Source organism: Lactuca virosa, chromosome 2 (genome assembly GCF_052849685.1).
Source record: "Lactuca virosa cultivar CGN04683 chromosome 2, Lactuca_virosa_CGN04683_v6, whole genome shotgun sequence".
Taxonomy (NCBI): domain Eukaryota; kingdom Viridiplantae; phylum Streptophyta; class Magnoliopsida; order Asterales; family Asteraceae; genus Lactuca; species Lactuca virosa.
In genome coordinates this window covers 220,915,614-220,936,350 of record NC_136427.1, presented here as the reverse complement: position 1 = coordinate 220,936,350, position 20,737 = coordinate 220,915,614, and positions in this window count along the sequence as shown.

Here is a 20,737-nt window from a genome sequence, read left to right as displayed (position 1 = left end):
GCATGAGTCGAGGTTGCAGGGACAAGTTTCGTGTCAACTTTTAGGCCTAGTCCTGGGTGTTTGTGAGTTTTTGGAGTGTTGTGAGATTTAGAAAAGTTACGAGTTTTTTGAAAAGAACGAGATTTGACATGAGATGAATTTCTTTGACAACTACACTAACATACAGAAGATTTGTCATTTACCCTAACACTTTGTTTGGTCAGCGGTCTGGATGAAGAAGTAGGCTTATGACCAGTCCGAGAGAGGTGAGATCTGACAGCAGTGCTGTTGGAATTTGAAAAAGTACGTTTTGAAGGAGTGTGAGCACGTGTAGATATTTTTGAAAGAGATTTCTTAAAACTTTGATGTGATTTTGAAGGTATTGGAGTTGGTAAAATCCCTTTCCATTTTGGGTCATCTGAGGAATAGATTTGAAAACCATTGCTTCGAAAAAACTTTACTTTCTTTTGGGTTGTGTCAGATATTTTTGAAAAGGATTTCGAGACTGTACATTCCATTTTGTTCGTTTTTTTGGTTGAAGAGTTTTTTGAAAGATAATTTGAGAAAACAAACTTCTCTGGACTCTTAGATTTTGGAATTCTGACACGTTTTTTGTTTTTTGAAAAAGTTTCCCGATTTTTGCCACGAGATCGAATTTCCTCTTTGAAAGCCCTTTTATCCTCGGTTTTTGGAGAACCGCAGACATTGATGTTCAGCTGCGGTTTCCTGGAATTTGAAATTTTCTGAAAACGAGGGCTAGATTCATCCGAACTAGAAGATTCAGCATTTTGAGAGCATTGACCCACTTCAAAGTTTTCTATGGGAATTTCATGATGAATTGGCTGAAGAGTCACAGTACTTTTGACGATAGTCTGTGGTAAGGAAGATTTGAATACCACAGAGTAAGTCTGAGTCGAGACTTTTGTGGGACATTTGATAATAGGCAAATGAGTAGACTGTGGTCCATGACTGCAGTGAGAGACACTGCGGTCTGAGGGCAGAGATGGAAAGTCCATTGAGACTTCGGGACCTTCTATTACAATTTCCTCATCAACAACTGATGAAGTCTGAGAATTGGGATAGATTGTGCCACAGATAGGAATTTGATCACTTGAGTGACCCGAAAATTCAGGCATAATTTCCTCAATGACACGGTTGTTACTTAGGTTATGAAGTTTACCGAAGTGAGTTCTGATGTCTTCGGGAAAGGTTTTGTGATTGACTGGGAAATGGAACTCTCGGTCAGGAGGGACATAAAGTCGATCTTTGTTAAACCGGGGTGAGGAATCCTTTGCGGTAGGATATCCATTGGACCAACCTCAATTATAGGTGTTATCTACGGTTCCATTGTTCACAAGATTTTCAATAGCTTCACTTTCATTGAATAGTTTTTCTATTAAAAGATTTAAACGTACAATCTCACTCTGAGCTAAATCTCTTTGGTTCAAAGCTATTTGTAATTGTGTTTGACTCAACATTCTTGCATCTTTCTCTAACTCTAAGTCCTTTTCTAACATAGCTACTTTGAGTCTTTTGTTATCCAGTCGTCCTCTTACGTGAAACATCTCTTGGGACGCTATGTTCTTCTCATCTAGAGCTTTGTTATAGTCTGTAAGGACGGCAGCACATGTGTCATTAAGATTGTCTATGAAGGGTTGACAGTCATGCATGCTATAATTTAGAGTTAGAATCATGAGTTTTACCTGTTCGACGATGCTTAGAGTTCCATCCTTTGCCATGTAGCAATAGTTCTTTTCCAGCTTTGTAGACCCATCATCATCCGCAGTTGCCAGCATGCAAATCTTGCCTTTTCCTTTGATGTTGCTGATATCTTCATCTTCATCTCCGGATGACCAAACTTGATGGTCTCTTTTTACATGGGCTACGTATGCCCTTGCTTTTTCCTTTTCCTCCAATTCTTGAGCCATTCTAAGGTAGAATGCTCTATCTTTCACTATATTAGCTTTGCAGTCTTTTGCAAAGTGATTCTCCTTGTTGCACTTGTGACAGATTACAATATCACTTTTATCTTCTGAAGAGGTACCGGAGTCAGTTGGATTGATGGGCTTCGGTGCCTCCTTGGGTTGAGTGGACTAAAGTTGCGGTGGTGGGTGAGAATTTTTGGGATATCAAGAGTGATTATTTTGAGGGTTGAAGTTGCGGTTGAATGGAGGTTTGTTGAACTGCTGATTTTTACGAAAATAAGGAGGTGGTAGCCTGTTGAACTGTTGGCTAATAAGAGCAATAGCATTATGAAATTCATCTTCATCATCATACTCTGAGTCAGCTTCGTATGACTGCGGAGGATTGTCATACGAGGGAGTGTAAGATTGAGTATGTGGAGCTTGTGCTATAAGAGCAAGTGGTCCTCCAAAATCAGCACAATCTTTGAGTACAGTGGATTCTTGTGCTTGCAGTTCATCGTAGAGCTTGTAGAGAGATAAAGAATGAATCTTTCTATCTCCTTGGACTATCATCTTCGCAGTAGTCCAGTGTCTTCCCAAACCATTGAGAAACTGAAGATTTGTCTCATGGTTGCTTTGAACCGTTCCAGCATTAGATAACTTAGTGACAATCAGGTTGAACCTTTTGAAGGAGTCTTCCAAACTTTCGCCAGTATGAGCTTTGAAATTTTTGAACTCATTGAGTGCGGTTGTGAGCTTCTTATCTTGAGCTTGTTCTGAACCCTCATATAAGTTTTTGAGAACATCCCAGATCTCTTTTGCTGATTTGCAATTTATGATAATGTCGAAGTTGTTAGGAGCAACTCCACAAGAAATCTCATAAAAGGCAACAACATCATTTTCCATTTTATCGAGATCGTCTTTGGTGGGACGATTCAGGGCTGGTTGACCTCCTCCTAGTCTGGCTGTGGCGCCGTCGGTTTGAACTGGTGTAAGAACAGGGACATGTGGCCCTTTTTCTACAGATCTCCATACATCTCTTCCAAGTCTCCTTAAGTATCTTTCCATCCTCTAAGACCAGTGATGATATTCGTTTGCCACCAATATTGGAGCTCTATTAGAACAACCAACACTGTTGGAAAGATTGAGAGATAATGCTTGTGCCATATTTCCTTGTTTTGAAAATATTTTTTTGTTATTTTTTTTAAGAAGTGAGCTTTAGTGGTATAGAAGGCCTTTTGAAAATCAGAGTTTTGCTTCAAAAAGCAACCACTTTGGCTCTGATACCAATTGTTGAGAGAAAAACTTGAGAAACACACTTGAACAAACGTTAGAACAAGTTTATATTGCGGAAATTAAAGTTAATCTCAAAGGATCATAAAGCTCAACAATAATATAAGTTAGAGTTAGATAGTTAGGTGATTAGTTGCGGAAATATAAGGAAATATAAAACACAGCAAGCATTATATCAAGTATACACTTAAGTTGATTCTTAACGAGGAATGCAATCAGACCAAGTTAGTAAGTGAGATCAAACTTAGTGATTAAGTCGATATTTACTTGCTCCGAAGAGATAACGATATTAGAATCAAAGTATCTTTAAGGTGAGATAGTAAGATGGAGATTTGAGATTCAAGATGCGTAGAGAGATTGTGTAATTAATCAGAAAGAGAGAACTCTATTTATAGAGTCTCGAAGATTACAAAAGTCCTATCTGTTAAGAGTTGCCACGCAGGGCACATTGGATAAAAGAAAGTACTTGAAGAAAAACAGATAAAAGACTAAGACTAAGTGCTGATGACTAAGATGACTGCGGTTGCGGTGCTTGACTGCTGATGAGAGAGTGATTGCGGATAAGATAATGGCTGCGGTTTGGATCAAGTTTAAGAGGGTCACTTCTATGTTTCAACACCACTGAATGACAGCCTCAATCCTGGCCGGATCGAATAGAATCTCGTTTTGGTTAACGAGGTGTACCAAGAATTGGACCCCCCGTAACCAAAACTCACACTTCGAGAACTTAGCATAAAGCCTCTCCCGTCCCAAAACTCCCAGAAGCTCTCGAAGGTGCTCCTCATGCTGCTCCCTAGTCTTAGAATAGACCAGGATATCATCGATAAAAAAATGACAGAACGATCAAGCATCGGCCTACACACCCAATTCATCAAATCCATAAATGCTTCCGGTGTGTTGGTGAGCCCAAACGCCATCACCACGAACTCGTAATGGCCATAACGAGTTCGGAATGTTGTCTTCTCTATGTCCTCATCTCTAACTCTCATTTAATGATACCCTGACCTCAAATAGATCTTGGAGAACCAAGATGCACCCTGCAGCTGATCGAAGAGATCATCAATCCATGGAAGTGGGTAACGGTTCTTCGCCGTTAATTTGTTCAACTCCTGATAATCAATATATATTCGGTGAGACCCATCCTTCTTCTTCATAAACAAGATCGACGCTCCCCAAGGCGAACTACTCAGTCGGATAAACTGCTTGCCCAACAGCTCCTGAAGCTGAGAGGACAACTCCTGCATTTTTGTTGGTGCTAAACAGTACGACACCTTAGCAATTGGTGTTGCACTAGGGATCAGATCGATCCTAAACTCCTATTTTCTTGCGGGAGGCACACAGGGTAACTCTGCTCTGGGAATACATCTAGGAACTCTTAGACTATAGGCATATCTGAAATCGAAACCCCCTTCTCTACCCGAGTGTCAACCACATACACGAGATAATCCATACACCCATGCTACAGATACTGTCGGGCCCTGGCAGGAGAAAAAAAGGTTGATCTAACCGTGGTACCCTCTCCATAAATAATCATTTCTCCCCTACTTAGGGTTCGAACTACCACTCATTGACCCTCACAGTCAATCATGGCACCAAACCTGCTCAACCAGTCTATCCCTACTATCACGCATACATCCCCCATAGGGATAGGGATCAAATTGATCGGGTAGGACACCCCGAAGAACTCCAAAGTACAATCCCGAAAAAAGCTTGATGCAGAAACCCCGTGCTTATTTGCGATGGAAACTGGCAACGGGCACTCCAACTCCCCAAGGGACATATCAAAACTCCTACTGAAGGATTGAGACACAAAGGACCGACTCGCACCCGAGTCAAAAAGAACAAGATCAGACAAGGAGTTCACTAAGAAGGTACCTAACAGAAATACAATCATAGGCATACAAATAAATATATCGACGAAATAATAAATGGACACATACCAATAACAACGTCCGACACTGCCATGGCCTCCTCTGCCGTGAGCTGAAAAGCAAGACCTCGAACCCTCGGGGGCTCCGCCCTGCCCTGGCATCCATCCTTGATCCTCAAAGTAGCTGGGGCTAGTGCCTGCACTGGTCTGAAGGCTACCAAGGGATGGATGGCCTTCACATGGCCAACCTGCTCATAATCCTGGTGCTTGCTAACGGGGCCTGCTTATGATAATCTCTAGTAATATGGTCCTCCGTTCCACATTTGTGGCCTCCAGAAGTAGATCGACAAACACCCTCACGAACCTTGCCGCACTTTCCATAAGTACAACCCCTCTGTTCCCCGGATCATGAATCAGCGAGCATGAACCGCTTCGCTAAAGACTATGACTGAACGAGAGTCTGCCTCTTCTCCCTCATCTGAGCCTCAATCTCAATCTTCCATTTTCGGGTGGCTACCTGAAGTTTGGAAAGGGTATGATAACGTTGGGACTTGGGTGGTCACAAAGTGTCGAATATCAGTCTTGAGCATTATCAAGTATCTTGCCATCTGAGCCTGCTCCATAGCAGCATACTCAGGATAGAAAAGAGCCCTCTCAGTAAACATCTTGGTGATCTCCGTCACCGACTCCGACGTCTACCTCAAATAGAAATACTCCTGAGCCAACCTCTCCCTCTCCACCATGGGAACATACCTCGTGCGAAACATCTCCGAGAACTTCCCCTAGGTAACAACAGTCCTCTGCTAAGGAGTATAGGAACTGGTTACCAGGCTCCACCAGTCCTTCGCTCCCAGTCGAAGAAGGTTCGGGGCGCACCTAACCTTCCAGTCCTCCATCCAGGAATAGGTAAAGAAACAGTCCTCCACATCAGAAATCCACCTCATAGCCACAATCAGGTCCTTGACCCCGTCAAAATCTGGGGGATTCGTGTTGCTGAAGTCCCGATACTGGAACGATCCTCTCCCTTAAACCCTTGCAGCAGCAATAATTGCGGTAGCTGCAACAATAGCAGCCTCAGCCACAGCAGTGTACCGATGATCAAACAGTTCAATCATAGCGGTATTGATAGACCCAAAAACCTCGGGGATGGTACCTCGGACAGTAGCAACCACCTCAGTGGCGATCAACTCACGAATATCATCATCTGACAAACTTGGCCTCTCCGGGCCGCTAACTCCTGATCCATAACCTCTCGTGTACACCATATTGAAAATGAACCAAAAAGAATTCAAAAATTCCATAATTCATACACTTACAACCAACATGAAAAGATTAAACCCTCAGGGTTTCTGACTTTTTTGTTATGTGTATAAGTCCTATGCTTCTAGTAGTATGGGCCCATACTACCTTCCACACCTACCCATATTTGTCTCAATGGATCATCACAAACTAACCGAAAACAAACCCAACAACTAGGATACACATACACCCTATACTCATTCTCTCAAGAGTGTCTAATCAATCTTCAAGCTGGCCTACCTTAACCACACTCACTCTTCAAACTTCCACCAACTTTGTAGCAACTCGTGCATGCTAATGATACATAACGTTGGATTCCATAGATAGTCGAGTACCTGATTCTACCCTAAGCCCACAACCAAACAAGTAACGTGAAATAAGGCTAAATCAAACATTCTTAGGATATAGAATATTAGTTATGTACAATCATGATGCACACACCAAGCAACTACAGTAATGATGTCAATTCCATCTAGCATACAAGAGACTCTCCTAGGCCATCAGGCACCAGATATCAGACAACTATATCATGCAATTCCTGGGGATCCCTAGCCTACAACTAGCATGAAATTCTATCATAATCATCATAAGAAAATAACAGTGTGGGTATCTTGGGCTATACTTTCTTACTCCGGATGATCATACACATTTCATCCTTTTTTGGTTACCTTCGAAAACAATTTTGAAAAAGAAATTTGAAAAAAATTTGGAAAAAAATTTTGAAAACCTTACGGATCCTTAGTTTGAGTCTGGATTCACACGAATGCTTATCCAATTCGCTCAAACCAAGGCTCTAGTACCAACTTGTAACATCCCAAAATCACGATAAACTTTTTCATATTTCAGTTAAGGTAAAATCATTGTTTCCAAACAAAACCCAAGTCAAAACCATGTATCAAATACAATATACCAAAATCAAAGTGTCAAAAAAATCTCCAAAACATATCACCGATGTGTGCGATCACGCCTTCGCCTTGCCCCGATCAGAAGAAGTACCTGAAACATAACACTTAAACTGTAAGCCAAAGCTTAGTGAGTTTCCCACCAAAATACCCCACACAACATAACATATATAACCATGCACGGTGGGTCCAGGGTCATCGAACTATATTATCCTCGGGTCCACAACCATCGGATTGGATTAGCCTCAGGTCCAAAGCCATCGGGTTGGATTACCCGCACCCCACATTCATCGGACTGGATTGCTTCGGCCCAATCAGTCATCGGACTGGAATGCCCCAGTCTGTTGGCTTACACACATAGCAGTAAAGCCTCAACCCATACCGAACTATGTCGACATATGCAATAGATAAATCATATAACAACACAGATAATCATACATATCTATAGATCACTACAACATATCAACATCCTATATACTAGGATACATAACCTAGTGGGCTGACATTGGTGTCTTCGACCCACGAGTATAATGAGGAAAAAAACTCACCTCACAGTCTATAAAGATACCTGAACAAATCAATGCTTTGAATACTACCTCTACTGATCACCTATACATATAACAAGGACTCAAGCTTCAATCAACTACTCAAAATATCCAAAATGACCTAAATTCAAACTTGGTCAAAGTCAATAGTCAATGTCAAACTAAACTCTAGCTGGTCACCATGTTGTCGCCTTCCTTGGCCATGTCGTGCCCACAAATCGCCAAAACAGATGACCTTAGCCCAGTCTCCACGATGTGGCAACCTAGGCAACGTTGTGGGCATTGGGCTCCCAACAACTTAATGTATTAAGTCAATTTCTTTGATCCTACAGGCTCTAAAGCCTAGATCTGGTCCATTCTAAGGTCCAAGTAGATAAAGTTTCCAACTTTATCCCTTTATACCCTCCAAGAGATAGAGATCTCATTTCCTAGTTCTGGAAAAGGGCAAAACATAACCTGGCTTAACTCATTAAGCTCTAAATCATGAAGGCTCTTAGTTCCACACTTCCAGAAACGTTTCTAACATTACATAACAACATCAAAACCTTTACTTTCCAGACATGCATATCCAATGCATGTCTTGGACTTTATTATGTCGAAATGAGGGTTTTTGGCCAAAACACCCATGCGTAATACTAAAACTCAATATTACTTCAGATCAAAGCATAAAAGACCCTAAATGGCCTAGAGATTCAAAAGTTGAAAAGTTTATGAGATCTCACTACTCAATAATCAAGGACATGAATATTTAGGGACAAAATTCAAGATCTAACTACCTATCAAGATAAAAATCGAATCTTGGACACTTACAAGAGTCCAAAAGATTACTACAACAAAGGATGATGGTTTGCTTGTAGATTCTAAGCTCATTTTTTCTTCTTTCTTCCTTCAATGGCTTTAAAGAGCACCAAAACACGGTTTAAACAAAGGAGGAGGGGATTAGGGTTTTCAAACTCTCAAAGAGGCTGATGGAGGCTGAGGGTGAGCAAACACTAGCCTCCTCATTCCTTTAAATAGGGAGAAAAACCCATAAATATGGTTTTGTCATTTGCCAGTTGTAACACTGTGATTTTTCACCCAATTTTTTTTTTCATTTTTAAAATATCTATTTAACAGAATACGTTAGCGGAAGTATTATTTTGAATTACTTGAAAACATCACCAATGTTAATTTTATTACCAAAAACAACATTTATCAAAATTGTAGTTCATAAACCAATCCAAAACGAGTTATCAAAAACAAGTGTTATGAAAACTCAACGAAATGGCCAAATGGTATCAATAATAAGACATACACTTGGAATATAGCTACCCAAAATCCCCATCCTCACCAAGCCGACAACTATGCTACCTATACCACTACAAGGAAACAACAAGCAAAGAAACAAGTGTCAGCAAATGCTAAGTGAGTCAACCATAAGTACAATGTTAGGAAAACACACATAGCATATCATCACATACATCTCATGCATCACATACCACACATACATCACATACATCACACACCCCATATACATCACATACATCACATGTTCTTCACTAGAGAATCATTAGGGTCTACCGTTATTATTTACTTTTTAATATCAGATAATTAATAATTTTTCCTAGCCCTGGGTCTATCACTAACCTGCAAGGAAGATTCCCCACACATGGGTCCATCACTAACCCGTAAGGAAGACTCCCCACACATGGATCCACCACTAACCCGTAAGGTAGACACCCCGCATGTAGGTTCATCACTAACATGAAGGAAAACTCGTTCACTACTAAGTGACCGGCCCAACCCTACCCCAGTGGGTCCATCACTAACCCAAGAGGTAAAAACCTCATTCACTACTAACGTGACTAGCTCGACCCAATGCACTAAGTGAGGCGCGACTCTCACTCGTAACATTGCTCCCAGTTTGTTGCGTTCGCTACTCCAACGTTGCACATACAAGTATGGGTGTTGTTGTTTGAGAGTGGTACTTGTCATTGTTTCCAATTACTAGAAACTTCCCACCCAAACGTGATATTTGATCAAGCGCCTTCACTACGCCAATATCACTCCAGTCCTCGAACACCTTAGTGTCCATGAACCATGTCCCGAGTGGTGGTCTAGAAAAATCACTCGGTGTCTCCATTTGGCTTAAGCTCTTTTCCTCTAGGTATCTTCTAACCTATAAGGCCCTCACAAGTATCCGGATAGGGTACACATGCCTAAGCCTAGGTTGCTACCCTTTACGCCCCCACTAAGTGTCTTCCTCTTTTTAATTAATAAGTTATTAATTCATCACATAAGGATTACACTACAAACCTCCTTAAGTAATCATGCTCAATTTCAAATAATAATATTAGATGGCATATTACTTCCATACTTCACATTATGTAAACATGCAACAAGGAATCACAAGTTATGGCATTTTACATCTTTTATATAATCATGCTCATATCATCACTTCATCATTAAGGCATATTATATCACTAGCATGCATTGTCCTATCCAACATAGACAAATATTACCAATAAATTATTACATGCATTGTCCTATCCAACATAGACAAATATTACCAATAAATTATTGCATGCATATATTCACACACAATAAACACAAATCTCTCCTTTCATGGACCTATCACACCCTCACCTCAAAATAGCAACCAAACAGTATATCATGAAGGAAAATCATTCAATTCAAAATATCATTAACAATTGGGGTACATGCAACCTAAACAACCTAGGTTTATCCTAACCCCTCTAAGATCTGGAATTCCTAACAAGTACTTTAAACAACCACAAAGATTGACTCGCCTTTGTCAAACAAGCACCCTTTCCACACTTAAAATCTTGTAGGACCTGAGGTATCAAACCTTACTCTATTTAAACACAAAAAGATGGATTACAATAAGTTTACATGAACAAATAATAACAACTAACTACCCAAACATGCAAAATAGTTATTAGGTCAAATTCTCAGATTTTGACCTGAAACAACAGCTTATTCAAGGCTACTTTATCCCCACTTATACGTGAATAAGTTGAAATATTTTTTCATATTCCAGTATATTAGAACTTTAGATTTTCATAAAGTGCTCGCACAAGTCCATACGATTTTTTTAGAATTTTCTATGAATTTTACAATACAGCATGTTCGTGCAGCTAATTTCCGACAAGTCAGTGAAAAAAACGGTTTTCACCTTGGTTAGGGACAATATAATGTCTTGGGAAAAATCATGGACAAACTAGACTCAAAATGAAAACTTTGAGAGTTTACGGATCATCAATTTGACTTCAGATGATCTTTCTATATTTTTTCCAAAACAGGGATAGATTGGTAATTTTTCAGAATTTCCCAGCATTGCATTTTAAGGGTTAATTGACAACTTAACCCATTAAACCATAACCAAAATCAACTGTAAAGATGAAAATTGAGTTCTTAACAGTAGCAACATGTTAAAAAGTTAAAATAGCAAATACATCCTCAAACTATGACTCAAAGTGCATTGTTTTTATAGGAAAAACAAAGTGCATTGCTAAAAGGATACTCCACCAAAGCTTAAGTTTGCTCCACCATAAAGCTTCATGGAAAGACTTTCTAAGGCTGTTTTGAAGACCTTTTGGATGATTCAAAACATAATCTTTTTACAGAAAATTATTACCTAGGAAATCACTAGAATTGTAAATAAAAGAAGCATGAATTATGACACCAAAAGAGAGCAATTGACTTCACAAATCCAACCAACTCTTAATCACCAAAACCAACATTTAAGAGAGTGTTTTTGGGAGGATTTTAACAGAAAACTAATCAAGAATATGCCTAAAAAAATATGGAATTCGTCCATACAAGATGTCATACGAATTGAAGTTAACGTAAAAGATTAATTGAGCCACAAGAGTCAATTGACTACAGAATCCTAACCAAATCAATACCAATTGACTTATGAACACAAGAAAATGAAGAGTTAAGGATTTACCTAGTTGTAGAGAATAGAGATGGATTTCAAGCCTCAATTACAACCTCCAATAAATTCCAGTCGAACTCGACATCCCTAACCTCGCAATCGACCCTTCCTCCTCTCCATCATGTTCGTTTTTTTTTTGCTTCCCTCTGATCGTATCTGATCGTAGATTGCAACCCGAGAATCAATTGAGACTGTTGTTTTTCTTGTTTTCCTTCTCTGTCGATCGAACACAAATTAAGAAAATACCCGACATACTTCTTTTTGACCCTCTCTTATCTCCCTCGTTCGACCCATGCACCCCTCCCTCACATACGCTTAATGCTCGTTTCTTTTCTTCTATTTTTTTTTATTCGTGTCGCAGCCTCGTGAATGAGTAACGGAAAAGTTCTGTTGCGTGCGTAACAATCCCCAAAGAAAAGAAAACGTGTGTGCGACGTTCCATTCAAAATCCGGTCGATTAGATTGTTATTAGGAGTTATGGATGCAATTTACAAATTGGTCCCTGGACTTTCAGCTTTAAGTCCCTCCTTCCAAACCCAAGACACCGTAACAATTAAAGTTCCTTTGAATGACAATTTAACCCTTCTACTCCACGTAAACCTTTTTATTGGATTATTTTAGCCATAAAATCCCTTAAATCCATTTAATTAAATTATTTAACTCAATTTCTCACAAAAACATTTAATTAAATTATATACCCATTAAATATAAATTACTTCTTTTAGATCTTAATTAATATCTTTTTTTAATTTATTTCAATTCGTATACTTATAACAGAAATAAGTTTACAACCGCTAATACTCGAGTACGGGAGGTTAACGTTGTTTACAGAAAGATTTTCGAGCCGTTACACCAGCTGTCACATCATGGCCATATACTGTCACGCTGTGGCGACCTTAAATGAACCCACGATTTTTCTTGAAGCGTCATGTCGTGGCGCCTTTCCGACGTCGTGACAACCTTAAAATGCATTAAAATATTGGAAATTGAATTACATCGGGATCCAGATGTTATAATTTTTCTTCTTAACAAAACTAAAACAACAAAATTTATCTAATCATGTAATAGATCCGGTTTTGAAGGTAACTGTGAAACAAATAGGGAAAAAGCAATGCATTAATAAAATGCATAATATATGTATTTTTTTTTTTACTTCCAATTATTAATTTCTCAATCTCTATACTCGAACAATGATTTTTTTAATTAGTTTGTTGGCTCTTTTCTTTAATTGCGAGTAACAGAATAAATTTATCAAAAAAGCAATCGATTTAAGGTATGGTTTTATAGCAACTCATCTTGGTCCGGTGGTTTGCTCTCTCAATGAATTTTGTTGTTGATCCCGCCTCTCTCTCTCTCTCTCTCTCTCTCTCTCTATATATATATATATATATATATATATATATATATATATATATATATATATATATATATATAAGAGAGAGAGAGAGAGCTAGGTTCAAATGTGGATTGACATCTATGGTGCAGACGTATGGACAATGCTATTTTGTGATATTGACAAAGAAAATATGTTGTTTGATAATATGAATACGTTCAATCTTACATAATTATTGTCATTATCACACAGTCTTACCAATTAAATCGTCTATAAGGTTATTATAGACATTTTATTAGTATTTTCATTCTGTCGGAATGTTGTCAGAATGTTTATTGAGTCGTATTCTAAAAGAATGAAAATGAGTGAAAAACGATGTGTGAAAACAAAAATGAATAAGAATTAGTGAGAATGCATGAAAACGAAGATAGTTGTGTGTCACACCCCCAAACCAGGATGGCGGAAACATTCGGGGGTGGGTGACTTCACGTAGTATCATAACAGTTGAATATTTGTAAAGAAAGTAAACACAACCATCATAAATATAATTTAAAAGTTACATTGTTGGATACAATACATGTCTCAAAATAAATTACAATATGATGAGTTAATAAGTTTTTAGACTGACGTCTTAGCGTCCCTTCTCCAAAAGCTGATGATTTACCTGTATTATTGAATCCCTGAGAAATACAAGTAGTTTTGAAAAAGTGTCAACAATTAGGTTGGTGAGTTCATAAGCGTTTTTGTTTAAGAATAGAATCCTTTTTGGTGTAAAATAACCGAGTTTGTTCCTAGAAAATCCAATATTTTCCATATATGTGTGGTAGTTTGAAAAGGTTCCAAAGACTGAATGCATAAGTGTTTTCCATACTTGAAATAGTATAAGTAGATTTATATAAGTATATATAATCGCTAAGGCATTTAACAGCCCCGTAAACCAAGATGTATTAATACCCCATGTGAGTTTTTATAACCGTGCTATTGACCCACACTGCCTGTAACAACGTTCGCCAGGCGTTGGAATGATATGACGTTTGTCACCCCAGACCTGCCGGTCTAACTGTAGCTAACAGTTTAGGTGCGGGATTCTCAGTCCCATATAGATCTATACACAAATATCACACTCTCCCTACAAGAGATTATGACTTATAAAATAGGACTTAATCTGTGAACTGAACGGTTCAATGAATTCAGATATCTCACAAAATTTGGTATCACAGGTTTACGTATGAAAAGTCCATTTTCCTTGTGAATATAAGTATTTCCTCTTTTGTTTATAATATGTAAAAATACCATGAATATCTCGTAACTATACCTATTATAGTTTTAAAAAGGGTGTTCCGTTAGGATGAAAAACCTTGGTGTATTACCAACCTTGCATGAAAAGAAATCTTTAACTTTAGTAGTTACGTTATTTTATGTATTTAACATTTATACATAAGATGTAGGTAAAACATTTGAACTTATAAGTATTTCAACGTAAGTTTTTCCTGTGTTTCACTTGTATTTCCCCCCCTAAAACATAGAAAAGACATGAAAATGTAGGGGTATGAACTCACTTGATAAGTGGTGAATCGGGCAGCGTTTCGTTTCTAGGAAGGATTGTTCTTGACGAAACAGCGGGTTTCTGGTGAAAAACTGGGCTTCACGCGGGCAACACTTCGATTGGAAAGACTGTTTTTCTCGGGAACTTCGGGCGTCGGGACTTGCGTCGTGTGCTAGGGGTGTTACCGGGCTTTGGGGTATAAGTTGTACCCAAGACGAGGCAATAATGAGAGAGAGAGAGAGAAGAGTTTTAGCACCAAAACTCGGCAGCCCACGACATCTATTTATAGGGTACTGGTCATCGGGTTACGTTGGGCGTAACTTCCATGTACGCGAGGCGTAACGCCTCTTTCATGCGTACGCTGGGCGTACGAAGATCTACGTGGGGCGTAGTTCGGATAAGCTTTGGTATGCGTACCTCGAACTTCAAAAATTCATAACTTTCGCATAAGAGTTCCATTTTCGACGTTCTTTATACCCACGCGTAGGTGAGAATATGCTCTACAACTTGCGTTTAGACTCCATCGGCTGATTTTGACTTTGTTTTTAATATTATATTTTTAACGGGCCGGGACAGGAAAAGTCCGTTAAAAATCCATAACTTCTTCATCCGACGTCCGTTTTCGTCTGTCTTTTCACCGTTGTACTACTATTGTCGGGATCTTCGATTCTCGTTAAGGTTGCGTCTGCTAAAAGTTGCTCTATCTCTATTTCGAGTTTTTAGCTGTCTACTGTTGTATCCGAAATTTAGAAAAATCATAACTTCATCATACGAAGTCAGATTTGGACGTTCTTTTTGTGCACGTTTACGGTTTAACATAATCTACGACTTTCATTTAGATACCTAAGGCTAAAAAGTATTTTATTCAAATTTCACTTTTTACGCTTAACAGTGTTTTACCGGTTTTGTCGCGAATCTTTGGTTGGTCATAATTTCTTCGTTGTAACTCAGATTTTAGTGTTCTTTATATTTCTGAAAACCTTGTTACGATATCTATCACTTTATATATTCCAATTGAGACTTTTGAACATTTCATTTTTGACGCTACCTTTATTATTTCAAAAATAGGTTACAATACTTGACTTTATTACATTGACTAGAAATATCGGGTTGTCACATCATCCCCCCGTTAGAGAGAATTTCGTCCCGAAATTAATTCTTCATTAAGTATTTATGGTCTAGGGAAAAGATGCGGGTATTATTGTTTCTTCTGACCTTCGCGCTCCCAGGTGTATTCAGGTCCTCGCTTGGCATTCCAGCGGACCTTCACAATGGGTAAGCGACTTTGTTTTGTTATTTTTATTTCCCTATCCATTATTTCTACCGGTTCTCCTACGAAGTAGAGACTCTCGTTGATTTTCAACTTCGTCCAGAGGGATGACGAGGGTCTCATCGGACAAGTATTTCCTTAAGTTGGACACATGAAAGGTAGGATGTACGTTATTGAGTTCCTGTGGTAATCGAACTTTGTATGCTATCGGGCCAATCCTGGCAAGTGAGAATGTTGTCGGGTACTTGTTCTCTAGCTAGTTGCGTGTCACCCACTTCAGCCCAGCACAGAGGTGAGCTGCACTTACGGCCATAGAGGGCTTCGAATGGAGCAACCTTGATGCTAGTGTGATAGCTATTGTTGTACGAGAACTCAACCAATGGTAAATGGGTATCCCAAGCCTTACCAAAATCGATCACACAAGCTCTTAGCATATCTTCTAAGGTTTGAATGGTTCTCTCACTCTGTCTGTCGGTTTGTGGGTGGTAGGCGGTACTCATGTCTAGTCTCGTTCCTAAAGATTTTTGTAGTGACTGCAGTCGCACAATCTCCCTGATGTAGGTTCTAGTCAGTTTCTCCAGCTTGTCTGTTTCCTTTGTTGGTAGGAAGTGTGCGGATTTGGTTAACCTGTCGACGATCACCCAAAATGGCATCAACTCCACATGCTGCCTTGGTAACTTGATTTTTAAGCCCATTGCAATCCGCTACCACTCCCACTCAGGTATCTCCGGTTGTTATAGTAAGCATGCGGGCTTTTGCTCTGAAGTTCATGATAAGACTCATTCTTGGCTCATCCATCCTCACCTCGTGTGTACGAGTTGTATATAATTTAAATCGACAAAAACCTTTGGTTGGATGGCTCTGCCCCAAGTCCACAACCAGACAAGGAACAGGAAGTAGGGCGGAATCACACATCCTAAATCTTGTTGAGTCTAAATTATATGCCACTCTTGCATATACAACTAGCAGCGATTGATTAACTTAATTAGTTCTTATACTCTATTCTTGAACTTGACCTGCAGTACAAGTGGTCTTCCTCGGAGATCTCTTGGGTATGCTACGGGTGGTTACTGACTTCTGAGACTTCTTTGGTGCTTTTTGTTTCAAGTTTTCTATCTATTGAGCCGGCTAGAAGGTGTGGTACCCATCGCATGGGTACTTCTGAAGTTTTGAAGTGATAGACGATATAAGGGTTTGCGTTATGGATTGGAAGAATCTCATCTGATAGCTGATTAAGGAAAAAGTTCTTTCACATGGCAGAAAAAAAAATTGCATGGTAAGGATTAAGCCAAACCATGTCGGATGAGGTTGTCGGAACTTCTCAACGAAGTAGATATTAAGTTATTCTGGAAAAGATGATTACTAGGATAATGAATAATTCTACGCACATAAGTTTTCAGCGCCTTCAGTTTTATTCTGTTATTTTGCTACGAATCCCCTTTTTAATTCAAAATTGGCGGATACTCCTAATACGAGGATTCTGATAATTTGAAACTATGAACTTTCACGGAATGATTCCTACTAGGTCTCTCTATCATTGCTTGGTGTACACAAGTCATGTATAATTAAGATTAGTAAGACAGTTGACTGAGCAACCCTGCCCTAAATCCACAACCAAACAAGGAACAAGAAATGAGGCGGGATCACTCACTTTAAATCTACAAATCTTAATTATAAATGTCCCTAATGTTTACACTAAGCCATCATAGCTTACCTGATAGGGTTCTCAGTTTTATATGAATGTTGTGATTTGGTTCGAATGAAAGAGTAATTATCAATAAAATATTGGGGTTTGGAAGCGTACCAAACTATAGCAGGGTTCTTTTATGTTTCCCCATTCTCTGGGGTCAAATTCCTCCTGCTCCCCCGTCGTTCTTCTCTGTTGGACAGTCCCTCTTGTAATGTCCTTTCTCACCACAAAGATGACATATTGGACTTGTTCCAACGTTGGTAGTTGAAGTGATGAATTTGACCGGAGTCCTACAGAAACGGGCGGTGTGCCCCTTTATGTTGCATCTATTGCAATGCAGTACTCGGCAGACTCCATGATGATGGTAGTTGTACTTGCTGCAGTGTGGGAGGTTTCCTAAGTACAGCGTGGTCGGTGTTGGGATAGCAGGGCTGATGGGGGTATTGACTGCCCCAGTTTGTTTCCCTTCTGTAGGTCCTTGAGTTGAATAACTCCCTTTCTTGTTCTCGAACTTTCGTTTCAGAATATTAGGTTTGAGGTTCGGAGTGTCTTTACAAGTAGGCACTTGTTGCTGAAATTGGTTATCACCACGATCGGGATTGCCGATCACATTCCCACTAACGTTTGTGTTGTTAGCATTAAGGTGAGCCATGACAGCTGCTACGGCTGATGTGACTGCAACTTGAAACATAGCCGCATCTATCTGAAGGATTTGTGTTTTATCGGAAGGTTGGTTACGTTTCTTCGTAGGCATGATTATGTTACAAAATGAGAAACTGGGCTCGTGAGCGATTATGGTTGGCTTTAGATGTATTCTAATAATTTATATTAATATAAATTTTTTTGTTTCGTCATACTGATCTCAAAGATTTGACCTACATCCCTATGATGCAGTCCTGGTAAAAGAGTAGAATGAAGTTTCTAGAATGGTTACCAGATGAGTGTCATCCGAACGAAATTATCTTTGGTTGATGGATACTATGATTCAATTTTCGAAAAAAAAAATTTGAAAGTAATTCATAATAGAGTCTACAATAAATCGACTTATGAATTTGAGAAGTAATCACTCTCGATTGAGATTTCGTGATCCGAATTATTGTTATTAGCCAATACAAGAAAAGACGATAAGTTCGAATCCTAATGTGAGTAATGTATTCATTAACTCACTAAGTTGCATTATTTATTAGTTATTACTGTGACGAAAAGGCACTCAAACACTTCGCATGAAACACGTGTGGTTCTCCTCTGTTCTCCGTTCTATTCTGGGTGATAATGATTTGTTCTCTCCTGGTATTTATAAGGTGTCCTTCTCCTTCGTAGGTATATTAAATTTCTGTGTCGTCTTACTTCCGATTCTTACACTGATCTCCATCACCTCATAATGAAGAGTTCGAATCCCGGAAGTTCATGCGATTGTAAGTTTTTCGTTTTGCTATACTGTTCTCGATGATTCAACCTACATAACTGCTACGATTCCATAGAACTGTAAAAGCATTTAAGTTATTAAGGCAGAATATTAACGTTAACATCTTAAGTTGGTTCGGTTTTTACGCGGAGGCATCTTCTACTATAAAGATTAAAAGATGAAACGATTGTAAGATATCAAGAATGAACATGAATTTGATATCTCATAACTAAAACACTTAGTTCGATAGGGATTTTGTAAGGAATTGGAATTAGAAGTTTAATACAAGTACAACTTGTAACAGAATAATGTGAAATTGAGTGGTTATTTTTCAAAATGTAAGAAGTAAATGTCGATTGTATAGGTGTATTAAGTACATAGAGTTTGGAAAACTTGTCCTTAAATAGGTCTATAATACACCACAATTCTGGGAAAAACATCGACATTAAAATGACCTACCGAAAATGGATTTTCGCGGTCGGACTGAAAAAGCATGAAAAATAACTCCGAGACATCTCCGAAGACTTAGACTATAACCAAATGAGTAAACAGAGGGCGAGTAGAGTTGATCTACTTCCTACTAGATTCAGCCCTGGATTTGGCTAACTGGTGTTCCTTTCGAATATACGCCTATCTTGTACAGCATGATGTTCTCGTAATCGTTGCACTTCGGCTAGCGAAGCCGCCAGTTCTTCCTGCAAGAAGTTGGTACTATCCCTTGTTGCGTTATGATTTTCTTCTAGGTTGCGAAGACGAACAACGTCGACACCAGTAGTAGCCTCAATCTGCACCACTCGGTCGATGATAGCTCTTCCCTATTCCGTGTTGCGAGAAATGCGACGAACCAACACAGGAAGTGCTCTATCTGCTGAACCTCGAGCTTCTAGATTGTAGAAGCTTCGGTCTCCTTGGTAGGGGGAATTTTGACCTTTTTCATGACTCCACATGTCTAGGTTTATGGCCCACAGAGGCGTGGGGCCTTGAAATTTCGGATGAGGGTTTGAGTTCTGAGTAAATGGAGGTGGATTGTAAGCTTTTGATCCGAAACTGTCGTCCTCGTGAAAGACTTCAGCATAATCATCGTCTAGGGGAAATTGCAAGCTCATCTTCTGGTTCGGCACCGAGCCAACCAGCATTCTCTTGATTAGGATAGTACGGATCTCTGGGAGGATGGAATCCAGCCACTTTTATCTAAGCGAGAATAGGGATAAGAGAAATATAAATATAACTTAAGGGTAAGAAGGTAATTTTTGTGATAAGACCTACACCGGGTCCTCCTATAATTACCTTGTGTATACAAATCACATAAAATCAAGATCGAATAGGCCGTTAGTTAAGTAGCTTCACTTTAAGTCCACATCCAAACAAGGAAAAGGGCCTAAAGCGAAATCATAAATCCTAAGCCTATAAAATCTCAATCATGTGTAACTTTAAAGTATGCACTTTGCAATTCTAGACCTGCCAGTGAAGGTTTTTAGTTTTTGAATAAGATTCTATTTATTTGACGATTCCTAGTTCTAACTAAATATCGAGGTTCGCATGATTATTACGGTTCTTATAGTACTATGAAATACTCCTATAGTATTTCAAATTCGTAAGTTTGATTCTAGTATTTTCTTTGGTAAGTTTTTGACTTGTTGTTCACTATTACTATTCCTCGACATACGTTGGTCATATCTTGGATAAATACAGTTGATCAGGCTATATTCATCCTTGATCTGATTACATGCCCCGAGGCCTAATCGTAGTGTTCAACTTGTC